We start from the raw sequence: 13,254 nt of genomic DNA, 5'->3' as shown, positions 1-13,254 counted from the left end.
ATATTTACTTGAATAGATTTTACGGTAAGTTTAATTAAATCTAAGTCAAAGTTCAATATCGGTCCCTTCCGATGCATACTCCATGCATCCAACCTGAGCTTTACTTTAACGAATATTCTGGAAAGAACATAGCACTTCTCCAAATGCAAGTAAACTCTGTTGTAGATTATCATATCAGTAAAACCCTGTGTCTGATAAATCTAGGAAACTTTATTCACATAGTCATGTTTACTTTCCAATGTGTTGACGGCACAATAAACAGGATCATGTATGTGAAAAGGGTTTCAGATGAATTTATACATTATGTACATATAATCATGAAATAAATCATGTGAACCATGCAACATTAAATGTTATTTCTGATCTATATTAATAAGTAAATCTGATTATATTGAAATGAGTTTTATTTAGGGCATAAAACCCAACACAACCTTCACCAGTACATCTTCAATTATCCCACGAGGATGACTAAAAGAATGATCCCCCAGTTGTAAAGTCACAGTTGTGGGCTTTGCTCTTCCCAATCCTAGCCTTTTGAAGATAGATAAGGGAATTATATTAATGCTTGCTCCCAGATCACATAGAGCTTTAGTTTCCACAGAACCCCCTATAGAGCATGGAATATTGAAACGGTACTCGTCAATGAGTGCCACTGTCTCGAATTCTTCCAACTTCCTTTTCTTAGCTAAAATTTCTTTCATGAACTTTAGGTAAGTTGGCATTTGCTCCAAGGACTCCGTAAATGGAATGTTAATGTGCAGTTTCCTGAATATTTCAAGAAATTTTGAAAACTGCTTGTCGAGGTTGTTCTTGCGGAGTCTTTGAGGGTAACGAATTTTAATATGGTGATCTATGTTGATCGGAGGCGAAGCTTCTTTCGGTGCAAGACCCTCAGTAGTGCTCTTTTCCTTTGGTGCCTGTGTCTGTGCCTGTTGATCCCTAACCCCATCTTCAACTAGTTGCTTGCCACTAGGTCCCTTATAACTCTTTCCACTCCTTAAGAAAATTGCTGTACATTGCTCTTTTCCTTTTGCCTCAATAGTGCTAGGTGAATTTCCTTGAGCTTGTTTTGCCACCTGAGTAGCCAATTGTTTCATCTGAGTTTCTAGAGTTTTAATAGAGGCTTTAGTCTCCATCATGAATTGGAGCAATAAGTCAGCTTGGATACTTAAGCCTCCACTAGGACTTTGTTGTTACAGTTGTTGTTGGTTTTGTTGGGGCTGATTTCTCTGCTGGTAGAACCCCTGTTGGTTGTACCCATAATTATAGTTTTTAGAATAGTTCCCAATGGCTTTCGCTTGATCCATTGGCAAAATGTTCACATCTACTGGGCATTCCTCATATGGGTGAGGGCCCCCAAAAAGCTCACAAACAACTTGAGCCTATTTTGCATGCACAACTATCAGTTTTGTCAGGGCCTCAACCTGGGTTGTCAGTTTGTTGATGGTATCTACCTCATGCTTACCAGCCACCTTCTTCGTTTGGCTTCTTTCAGTTGGCCATTGTTGGTTATTCATGACCATTTCTTTGACCAGCTGCGGCGTCTATAATTGTTTTGGTATTACCAATTAGCCCATTGTAGAAATTATGAACCAACATCCACTTTTCGATCCCATGATGTGGACATTTTCTGATGAGATCCTTGAACCTCTCCCAAGCGTCATAGAAAGATTCATTGTCCAGTTGACAAAAACTTATTAATTTCCCCTCGCAGCTTAACAAACTTTGCAGGAGGAAAGAACTTAGATAGAAACTTCATTGCCAAATTTGTCCATGTTGCTATAGAATTCGGTGGCAAGGAGATCAACCAACTCTTGGCTCGCTCTCTCAGTGAGAATGGAAAAAATCTCAAGCAGATGGCATCATCACTAACTCAATTGACCTTGAAAGTCTGATATAACTCCATGAAGTTTGACAAGTGCAAATTAGGGTCTTAAGAGGAAGTCGACCAAACAAGACTGAAGACTGCACCATTTGGAGTATTGCAGGCTTAATTTCGAAGTTGTTGGCATCTACGGCGGGCGGCATGATGCAAGACTTGTTGGTTTTTGTGCCCTAAATAAAACCCATTACAATCTGGTTAGTTATCAATTTAAGAAATTTGAAGTGATTTATGTTAACATGTATTTTTCATGCTTATGGTTTAATATATATATATATATATTTAATATATGCACAAAATCAGTTAAGTCCAGAACATATATTTATTCACAATTACAGTATTGTCAACAAAGTGGAATGTGATTGTGATTATATGATTCAAAAGACTAAGTCCATGTTTCATCAGTGTTTTGGATTTACACTAATGTGATAATCAGCGATGAAGTATACTTACACTTGGAGTAAGTGTTATGTTCTTTCCAGTACATTGGTAAAGTATACTAGTTTCAAATGTATGGAGTATACATTGGACTGGACCTATATTGAAATTAGTCAAGATGTTATAAACTTACCGTTGTGTCTTTCCAAGTCAATATCACTAGTTGATCTTAGATTAAAACAATCTAAATCCTGATATGCATAGGCTCAATCTCAGGACTGTTATTCTTGTTCTTTGATTTATTAGTTAAGCCTACTTTTGGGTCAGGGTGATACGTATATTTTGGGAACATGATAGTATGACTGAGTGGGAGCGCTGACCATAAATATGGAATCTATAGCTTCTACTGGTGTATAGAAGTCAAGTGATGATTCCCTTCGAGCTTAGCTAAATAGAATTAAATGGATGAGCTCTTGTTTGAGTGACTATATCTTAGATCACTAAAACATCATTTGGAGGTAGCTAAGTGTTTTAAGGGGCCAAATACATTGAGGGGTGAAACCGTAAATTTATCCCTTCTCGGTGTAAATCATCTATATAAAGGATCTTTGATCAAATTAAGATGATAACGATGGTTAAATGAGATAGCGTATCTATATCGTGGTTTTACATATAGAACACTCCATATAAGTCTGAGAGTGCAATTCCAAGTTCTATGAGTGGATTCAACAAGGAATTAATAAGTTAGGGAATTTACTTGGTAAATTCGGTTTGGCTTATTGGAAGCTCAGTAATATAGATCCATGGTCCCCATTCTAGTTGATGTTGGGTTTTATGCCTTAATTAAAACCCATTACAATCTGATTAGTTATCAATTTAGAATTTTTGAAGTGAATTATGATTATATGTATGTTACATGTTTATGGTTTAATATATATACTTGATATATGCACAAAATCAGTTAAATCCAGAACATATAGTTATTCACAATTACAGTATTGTCAATACAGTGGAATGTGATTGTGATTATATGATTCAAAAGATTTGGTCCCTGTTCATCAGTCTTTTGGATTTACACTGATGTGATAATCAACGATGAAGTATACTTACACTTGGAGTAAGTGTTATGTTCTTTCCAGAACATTGGCAAAGTATACTGGTTTCGAATGTATGGAGTATGCATTGGACTGGACCGATATTGAACTTGGTCAAAGATATTGTTAACTTACCGTTGTATCTTTCCAAGTCAATGCAGAAGTTGATCTTAGATTAAGAGAATCTAAATCCTGATATGCTTAGGCTCAATCTCAGGAATGCTATTCTTGTTCTTTGATTTATTAGTTAAGCCTACCTTTGGGTCAGGATAATACATATATTTTGGGAACATGATAGCATAACTGAGTGGGAGTGCTGAACATAAATATGGAAATCTATAGCTTCTACTGGTGTATAGAAGTAAAGTGATGATTCCTTTTGAGCTTAGTTAAATAGAAGTAAATAGATGAGCTCACGTTTCGGTGACTATATATCAGATCAGTAAAACATCATTTACAGGTAACTAAGTGTTCAAAGGGGCAAAATACATTGAGGGGTGTAAACGGTAAATTGGTCCCACCTCGATGTAAATCATCTATATAGAGGATCTCTAAATCACATTAAGATTATAACAATGGTAAAATGAGATAGCATATTGATATCGTGAAACATATGATATGCTCTATATAAGTCTGAGAGTGCAATTCCAAGTTCTAAGAGTGGATTGAACGAGGAATTAATAAGTTAGGGATTTACTTGGTAAATCGGTTCAACTTATTGGAAGCTCAACATATAGATCCATGGTCCCCATTCTAGTTGAGACTATACTGTTTGTAAGACTCTGTAATTGATTTATGATTAATCAATTATAATTCTAAAAGTTAGACTATGTCTAATTTGTGAATTCTCACAATTTAAGGATGAAATTGTAAATAGGAGGGTTTCTAGGTTTAATTATTAATTAGACAAGCAAAGTCTCTTAATTAATAATTATTTTAAATGGTAATATTATTTAATAATCTATTTTAGTTATTAAATAATTAGTTTTGGCATTTAAAAGATTAGAATTGAAAAAAATGGCAATTTTGGAGAAATAGAAATAAAATTGAGGAAACTGCAAAATTCTAGTGAGGCCCATACACACCATGGCCGGCCACCCATTGCATGTTTCCCAATTATTATTTTCAATTTAAATTGCCATATAATTGCTAATCAAACCCTAGCCTAAATAGGAAAGTGGTGGATCACACTAAATAAGGCAGTTATTCAATTACACAGTAAAAGAGGAAACTGTTTATTTGGAAAGTTGTGTTCTTCCCATTTCCTATTTATAGCCGCCCCCTCTCTCTACTCTTGGTATGCTTGGAAAAGCTTTTGCTTTGCATTGTGTCACACGAAATCAAAAGAGAAAAACAAGAGAGAATTTCGAAATTCCTAGTGAGAGAGAAGTGCTCACACACAGCACTCAGTACCTCATCATAGTTTGGAAGACTGTGAAGGATCACATCCAACTGAAGAACTTTCGGGCTCAGATCTTAATTATACTCTGCTACAGACAGGAATCAAGGGTTAGAGATCTGAGTGGAAGGAGACATTAATTCCGTTGCCATCACTGTAAGTTATTCTTAACTTTCATGTGTTGAGTTGCAAATTAATTTAAATTAATACAACTTAAATTAAGTAATTTTCTTAATACTTGTTGAAAAAATTAATACTAAGATGGAAATAATTCATTTTGTTTTCTTAACCATCTAAGTTTAATTTTACAAATATTAAATTAAATTTTATTTAGATTCTATTCTAAATTTAAAATTTAATAAATATATATAGATTTAAAATAAATAAATAATAGAAGAAAATGCAATTTTAAATAATGAGCTTTATTATTTTAAGATATTCGATCTCCATTGTTTGTTTTACATAGCTATTGTTTTAGTGAGTAATCCTCCCTAATGGAGGAACGTTCATTAGCAAGTTAGCACCGTTTAATCTCGAAAGATAAGTATGTTTGTAAGTGTTTTATATTGGTATTGATCACCCTAATGGTGGCTACTGTATAAGACTTACAAACGTATGAAACAATGGTAGAAGCTCATGAAATAGGAATTACCTTGACTCTCGCCTAAACGGGACAACGTCGGATTCTCTTTTCGATCGAATAAAAGGTTGCTAGAATGTTTGTCATTTTAGATGAGCTGAGAACTCTATTCAATAGATGATAGCTTTGACTCTCGCCTAAACGGGACACTGATATCAGTTTGTTGAAAACGTTCGAAATTATTTAGGCTTGAATTTTTTTTGTATTTTCTCTAGTCATTCCTACCTGCTATGTTCTAATAATTTCTGAATAAGATTTTGTGTTAAACCATAATTCATATCTATGTGTTATCTTGTAGTATCCTGAATTGCAATGTTGAATCCCATGTTGTCACTCTTAACTGAAAATAAGCTAAATGGGTCTAACTTCCCAAAGTGGAGAGAGAACATTAACATTGCCCTCATAGGTGAAAGTGCCTCGTTTGTGTTGACTAAGCCGTCCCCTGAGCAGCCAGGTGACAATGCAACCAAAACTGTGAAAGAGAAGTTCGAGCGTTGGCAGAATGCTAACAATAAAGCTAGTTACTTCATGCTTTCCAGCATGGTTGACACCTTGAAAACAAGGTTTGCAAACACTGTCACGGCTGCAGAAATCATGACGCAGTTAACTGAGCTATTCGGTATGGCATCTATCCAGTCTCGTTTTGACGCGATTAAGAAATTCATCAACGCACAGATGGAACCCCATCAGAATGTGCGTGATCACCTTCTCCAGATGGATAGTTATTTCCAGGAAGCCCAGAATCATGGTGCTGAAATGGATCAGACTACTCAAGTGAGTCTCATCTTGAATAGTCTGACTCCAGATTTTCTGCCCTACACATCAAATTATGTCATGAATAAGAAGGAACAAGACTTTCATACTTTAGTCAATGACCTTCAGACATATGAAAATTTGATTGGAGGTCCCAAGAAAAGAGGGAATAAACCTCAGAATTCTGGAAATGGTAATAAGACGAGTAATCCTGAGGCACATGTTGCTTCTACTTCCAAATTTAATCATAAGAAGAAGTGGAAAAATGCCAAGGAGCGAGCTCAAGCTGCGAAGGCAGCTAAGAACAAAAAGGCTGGAGCTTCTGGTGATACACTAAAAGGAAAGTGTTTCTACTGCAATGAGAAAGGCCATTGGAAATCCCAATGTCCTAAGTATCTCGCAAAGAAACAAGGTATTTTCTTTATAAACTGATGTGTTTTTAGTGTATTATTATCCTTTTGGATTATTAATTCTGGACTACTAACCTTGTTTATTATTCTTCTTATAGCTCAAGCTTCTTAAACTCGGATACTGTCTTAGCGAGTTGGATTAGAAAGCTGGATGGTGGATGGAGATCGTCTACGATAAAGAAGAAGCTCAATTTTTGAATTAATTGTTTAGTTTTTCAAACAATTTGGAGTTCAAGTTTTGGGATCTTATTCCCTGTTTGGTTCTCATAATATTGCAAACAATTTTTTGGTTTATAATAAAGTATCTTTTTCAAATAAATTGCAATTTATGAGTTGAGTTTCAGTACTTTATCTTATCTATTACCAATTGTTATATTTATTATGTTTGTATGTGTATGTGTTTTTATTATTCATACAAATTCTAAAGGTATTTAAACTCCTTACAGAGTTATTACTACATAAACACTAGAAATTATTTCTATGTTTATGAATAATTGTTAGTTCCAAAACAATTATTTGAGAATTTGATTAATAAAAAGATCTTTTGATCTGATAGGGGTGGAGAAAAGTTAAGAATAATATGCAGTTCAAACGATCTTTTATATCAAATGAACTATGGATTATATTCGACTCCACAGACTCTCTATCACACTTAGAGATTTACAACCTTTAGGGGTGGATCATAATCTCTATAAACTTAGGGGTGGACTTTATTCTACAGTACCCTTTGTGACACATAATTTTAAACATGGAAATAATATAATAAATTAGCTATTATCAGAATAAATCCTTGATCTTGATTATATGTTCCAGTTTAGATTTACTGTTGTAATAGTTATTGATACCATTAAAGTTCTTTGATAATGTATCACATTACCTTAGTTGAGTGGGAGAATATAAATTCTTTACCCATCTTCGTTTGGTTGATAATTATGATAGGAACTTAAGAACACCTCTGATAAAAACAAGTCTAACCATTCACATGGATAGAAATAACTTATCAGAATTATGAGAGTAAGATAGAAGAATTCTTGCATAGTCTATTCAAAAGACTTGATTCAAGATGTCTATTCCTCATAACATTTTATGGTATCTTGATTTGATTGCTTAAATCTCTAGCAAGTAGTTTACACTTCAAATACTAGACTGCTATGTTGTTGACCTAGTCTTAGAGAAACTTACAGTTTCAGTTTAAGATAATAAGTCACAATGAGATGTTCCCAGAAACAATAGTAAAAGGTTAAAAGTTTCTAACCAGACATCTGCTATTGAGTGGGAGCCATCTGAGATGTAATCAAATGAGGAACATTAGGGGACAATGAAGAAAGATTTATAAAAGTGACCTATATGTTATTAAGGATCTATGCATTAGTGATCCCAATATCCACACCAACTCATCAAGAATTGTGAGATGGTGGTTACTCTGGGGGTGGAGGAATCATTATAGAAGAGTGTAAAAGCCCATCTATAATAATTCAAGCTTCATCAGAGAAGATATAACTTTGTAAATTTGAAATTACCAGAAAGTTATTTTACTGAAGAAAATTCTACACTGCATTATCTCAATTCCAAATTTTAAAATTTGAGAGATATGTCTTCTGTTTGTTCAGATGTACTTAATGGGCAGTATGGATTTCAGTATCCGTTGATGAGTAAAGCATATAGTTAAGGAGGTTTCATAAGTTTTATGAACCTGGTTCCAGATATATGGGTGGATTCAAATATACTACACTTGATCAGAGGATCAAGGCAAAAGATTGATTGTAATGCTCAACTTGTTTTATGTTAGTGCAAGTGGGAGTTTGTTGGGTTTTATGCCCGAATTAAAACCCATTACAATCTGATTAGTTATCAATTTAGAATTTTTGAAGTGAATTATGATTACATGTATGTTACATGTTTATGGTTTAATATATATACTTGATATATGCACAAAATCAGTTAAATCTAGAACATATAGTTATTCACAATTACAGTATTGTCAATACAGTGGAATGTGATTGTGATTATATGATTCAAAAGATTTGGTCCCTGTCCATCAGTGTTTTGGATTTACACTGATGTGATAATCAGCGATGAAGTATACTTACACTTGGAGTAAGTGTTATGTTCTTTCCAGAACATTGGCAAAGTATACTGGTTTCGAATGTATGGAGTATGCATTGGACTGGACCGATATTGAACTTGGTCAAAGATATTGTAAACTTACCGTTGTATCTTTCCAAGTCAATGTCAGAAGTTGATCTTAGATTAAGAGAATCTAAATCCTGATATGCTTAGGCTCAATCTCAGGAGTGCTATTCTTGTTCTTTGATTTATTAGTTAAGCCTACCTTTGGAACAGGATAATACATATATTTTGGGAACATGATAGCATAACTGAGTGGGAGTGCTGAACATAAATATGGAAATCTATAGCTTCTACTGGTGTATAGAAGTCAAGTGATGATTCCTTTTGAGCTTAGTTAAATAGAAGTAAATGGATGAGCTCTTGTTTCAGTGACTGTATATCCGATCACTAAAACATCATTTACAGGTAACTAAGTGTTCAAAGGGGCAAAATACATTGAGGGGTGTAAACGGTAAATTGGTCCCATCTCGTTGTAAATCATCTATATAGAGGATCTCTAAATCACATTAAGATTATAACAATTGTTAAATGAGACAGCATATTGATATCGTGAAACATATGATATGCTCTATATAAGTCTGAGAGTGCAATTCCAAGTTCTAAGAGTGGATTGAATGAGGAATTAATAAGTTAGGGATTTACTTGGTAAATCGGTTCAACTTATTGGAAGCTCAGCATATAGATCCATGGTCTCCATTCTAGTTGAGACTATACTGTTTGTAAGACTCCGTAATTGATTTATGATTAATCAATTATAATTCTAAAAGTTAGACTATGTCTAATTTGTGAATTCTCACAGTTTAAGGATGAAATTGTAAATAGGAGGGTTTCTAGGTTTAATTATTAATTAAGAGACTTTGCATGTCTAATTAATAATTATTTTAAATGGTAATATTATTTAATAATCTATTTTAGTTATTAAATAATTAGTTTTGGCATTTAAAAGATTAGAATTGAAAAAAATGGCAATTTTGGAGAAATAGAAATAAAATTGAGGAAACTGCAAAATTCCAGTGAGGCCCATACACACCATGGCCGGCCACCCTTTGCATGTTTCCCAATTATTATTTTCAATTTAAATTGCCATATAATTGCTAATCAAAGCCTAGCCTAAATCGGAAAGTGGTGGATCACACTAAATAAGGCAGTTATTCAATTACACAGTAAAAGAGGAAAATGTTTATTTGGAAAGTTGTGTTCTTCCCTTTTCCTATTTATAGCCGCCCCCTCTCTCTACTCTTGGTATGCTTGGAAAAGCTTTTGCTTTGCATTGTGTCACACGAAATCAAGAGAGGAAAACAAGATAGAATTTCGAAATTCCTAGTGAGAGAGAAGTGCTCACACACATCACTCAGTACCTCATCATAGTTTGGAAGACTGATAAGGATCACATCCAACTGAAGAACTTTCGGGCTCAGATCTTGATTATACTCTGCTACAGACAGGAATCAAGGGTTAGAGATCTGAGTGGAAGGAGACATTAATTCCGCTGCCATCACTGTAAGTTATTCTTAACTTTTATGTGTTTAGTTCATCGTTTTAGAAGTTCAATATTAGGTTGTTAAATCAACATACTTGTGAGTAGATCTAAGATCCTGGATAAATATAATTCCAACAGTTGAGACCATACAGCTTGTAAGACTAAATAATTGATTTATGTTTAATCAATTGTAGTTCTAAACTTAGACTATGTCTAGTTTGTGAATTTTCACTAAGCAGGGGCGAAATTGTAAAGAAAAAAGATTCTAGGTTTATTTATTAATTAAGAGACTCTATATGTCTAATTAATAATTATGTTAAATGACAATATTATTTAATAATCTATTTTAGTTATTAAATAAATAGTTTCGGCATTTAAGTGGTTAGAATTGGAAAATTTGCGTTTTTCAGAAAATAGAAATAAAAATTGTGAAAACTGTAAAATCCAAGTGAGACCCATTAAGACCATGGCCGGCCACTTGAATAGCTTTTTCCTATTATTATTTTTATTATTTTAATGCCAATTAATTACTAACCTAAACCTAGTAGTTGCCTATAAATAGAAAGTGATGGCTCACACCAAAATAAGCAGTTATTCAGTAATTTAGGAAATTGCCTTTTTTCACAAAATTGAGCCATCTCCTTCTCTCTCTATAGCCAACCCTCTTCTTTCTCTTTTCCCCTTCACAATTTCGAATTACCCTAGTGAAAGAGTAGTGCCCACACACAGCTAGTGGTACCTCAATCATAGTCTGGAAGATCGTGAAGAATCCAAATTAAAGAGAAGCACATTCGAACTCAGATCTTGATAATACTCTGCAACAGAAAGGATACAAGGGTTAGAGATTTGAGTGGAAGGAGACATATTATTCCGCTGCAACCAATGTAAGGTTTCCTTAACTTTATATGTGTTTATTATCGTTTTAGAAAGTTCATATTTAGGATGTTAAATAACATATTTGTGAGTAGATCTAAGATCCTGGTAAAATAAATTCCAACAACTGGGATCAGAGCCGTGGTAATTGATTTTCTTGCAACAAATTTGGACTTAAAACGAGTTGTATGTGATTTGGATTGTTTCATGTTGATCTATGTGTTATATGATGATTGATTGATGTTTATGAATTTTTCGTGAAAAAATTATTGAATTTTTGTTTCTGCAATTATTTTTATTGGATAGTTTGGAAAAAATTAAGCAATTTACTTTTTTACAGAACTCAATTTCGATTTTATTTGAATTAGTTATGATTTTTTGAAGATTTGAAAAAAGATAGGTGGATCACTCAAGCCCACGCGCGGAACCGAGTGTCCCTCGGTCAGGTGCGTGTTCGGACATGTCATTGTCCGAGTGACACACCCAGGGGTGTCATAAACCCCTTATTCGCGGGCGGAAATCATGCAAGGGAGCCTTGCGCCGAGTTTTCTCGGTGATCACCACTATGAGCGCGCGCGGACAGTATACAATGCATACTGTCCGTATCACTGGCAATTTTTTTCGTTTTCTTCGATTTTTCATGCTGTTTCATAGAATTAACTTCCGATTTTTTGTGTAGTTTTGTATTTTGATTTTTACTTTTCATATTTCAAATATAATTATCAGAAATAAATTAATTTGAATTTTTTTAAAATTAATTTTAGATATTAGTGTAATTTGAATTTGAAAATAGGTAAAAATCTATCTTTTTGTTTAATTTTTATCTTATTTTTAAATTTGATTATTTTATCTTATTTTTTAAATTTAAGGCTAGATATTAATTTTTTTTTAAATTATTCTATTTTTAAATAATTTGACCTAATTTAAATTTAAAATAAGATTACTATAATCATGATTTTTTGAATAGAAATAAGATATTTTGCTAACTTTTAAATTTTATTATTTTTTTATTATTTAAATTAAATTATAAAATCAGAAAAGGATATTTATTTATTTTTTTTTATTTTATTGAATATTTAATTTATAAAATAACATGAAATTTAAAAGGTGGTTAGCAATTTTTTTTTGAAATGATATTTAGGTTAGTTTAAACCTAATTTTTCAAAAATTGTAGGTTTAATTTTAAATATTATTTATTTCTTTTAAAAATCTGAAAATATTTTTTTTATTATTTAATTATTTTCGAAATTTAATTTATCATTTAAAATTAAATAAATCCTACTTCCAACTATCCAAATTCAACTTGTTGCAGGAGTTTGTGTTTTAGCTTATGTGTAAGTTTTATAAAACCTATTATTGCTTGATCTAAACTGCCATGGTTAACTTGTTGACAGATCCAATGATCTGATTTTAACCCATGGTTCAATTGTCAATAGGTCAAGTAAATAATTTGTAACAGGTAAATTCTACATTCTTCTTTCATCTGTGTATGACCTAGTAACATGATAGGGTCCATCCAAATCTGTGTGCCTGTGTGAGCCTATATGTTTATTTTATTATAAATGCATATAGGTTGTTGCTAAATAAAATGTCACACCCTGATAGATTTTATTTAGGTCCATTTAGTTTTTGGACCTATTAAATTAATTACAGTTATTTATTTTAAGGTTAAATTCCTCTCTTTTGGGCCTTGTAGGAGAGATGGGGGCCAATAGAAGTGGGTACGACATACTGGACCCAGCTCCACCTCACATGAACTACCCCAATTGTGAAGGCCCATTTGCTTGATTTGAATAACTGTACTAGGTTAATTAAATTAGTTTAACCTAATAAAAATTGATTAGCAACGTAATTAACTTTTAAAATATATGAAATTTGTTTTCATTTTAATATTTTAAAGTTAATTTTAAGAAAAACACTCTTAGTTTAGGATATTATTTCTAGATAATCTATTTGTATTTTTCTTGTATTTAATTAAATAAAGAATTTTAACTAACAAGATTGTTTCTGAAGCTTATTATTTCATTAAATATTCTTATTTAAGTTATAAATTAGTTATTTCTAACTAATTTTAATATCAACTGAAATTTGAATATCTTTTGAATTTAAAATTAAGTTTAGGAATTCTAGGAGTTGGTTATTGAAGATTCTAGAGATATTTTTTAAGTTGTTAAACTTAAAATGGAATATTCTTAAATTAGGTGGTTACAACTTA

General features: G+C 32.6%; 1 non-coding gene across 1 annotated transcript; it reads left to right on the top strand.

Moving 5' to 3' along the window:
- The first annotated feature begins 1,609 nt into the window (after window positions 1-1,609).
- On the top strand, window positions 1,610-1,717 carry LOC133033791 (small nucleolar RNA R71). The gene has a single exon (XR_009685854.1). It is a non-coding gene; the product is annotated as a small nucleolar RNA R71 (small nucleolar RNA).
- Window positions 1,718-13,254: the final 11,537 nt, after the last annotated feature.

Source organism: Cannabis sativa, chromosome 1, assembly GCF_029168945.1.
Source record: "Cannabis sativa cultivar Pink pepper isolate KNU-18-1 chromosome 1, ASM2916894v1, whole genome shotgun sequence".
Taxonomy (NCBI): Eukaryota; Viridiplantae; Streptophyta; class Magnoliopsida; order Rosales; family Cannabaceae; genus Cannabis; species Cannabis sativa.
This window is presented reverse-complemented; position numbering and strand designations above follow the sequence as displayed.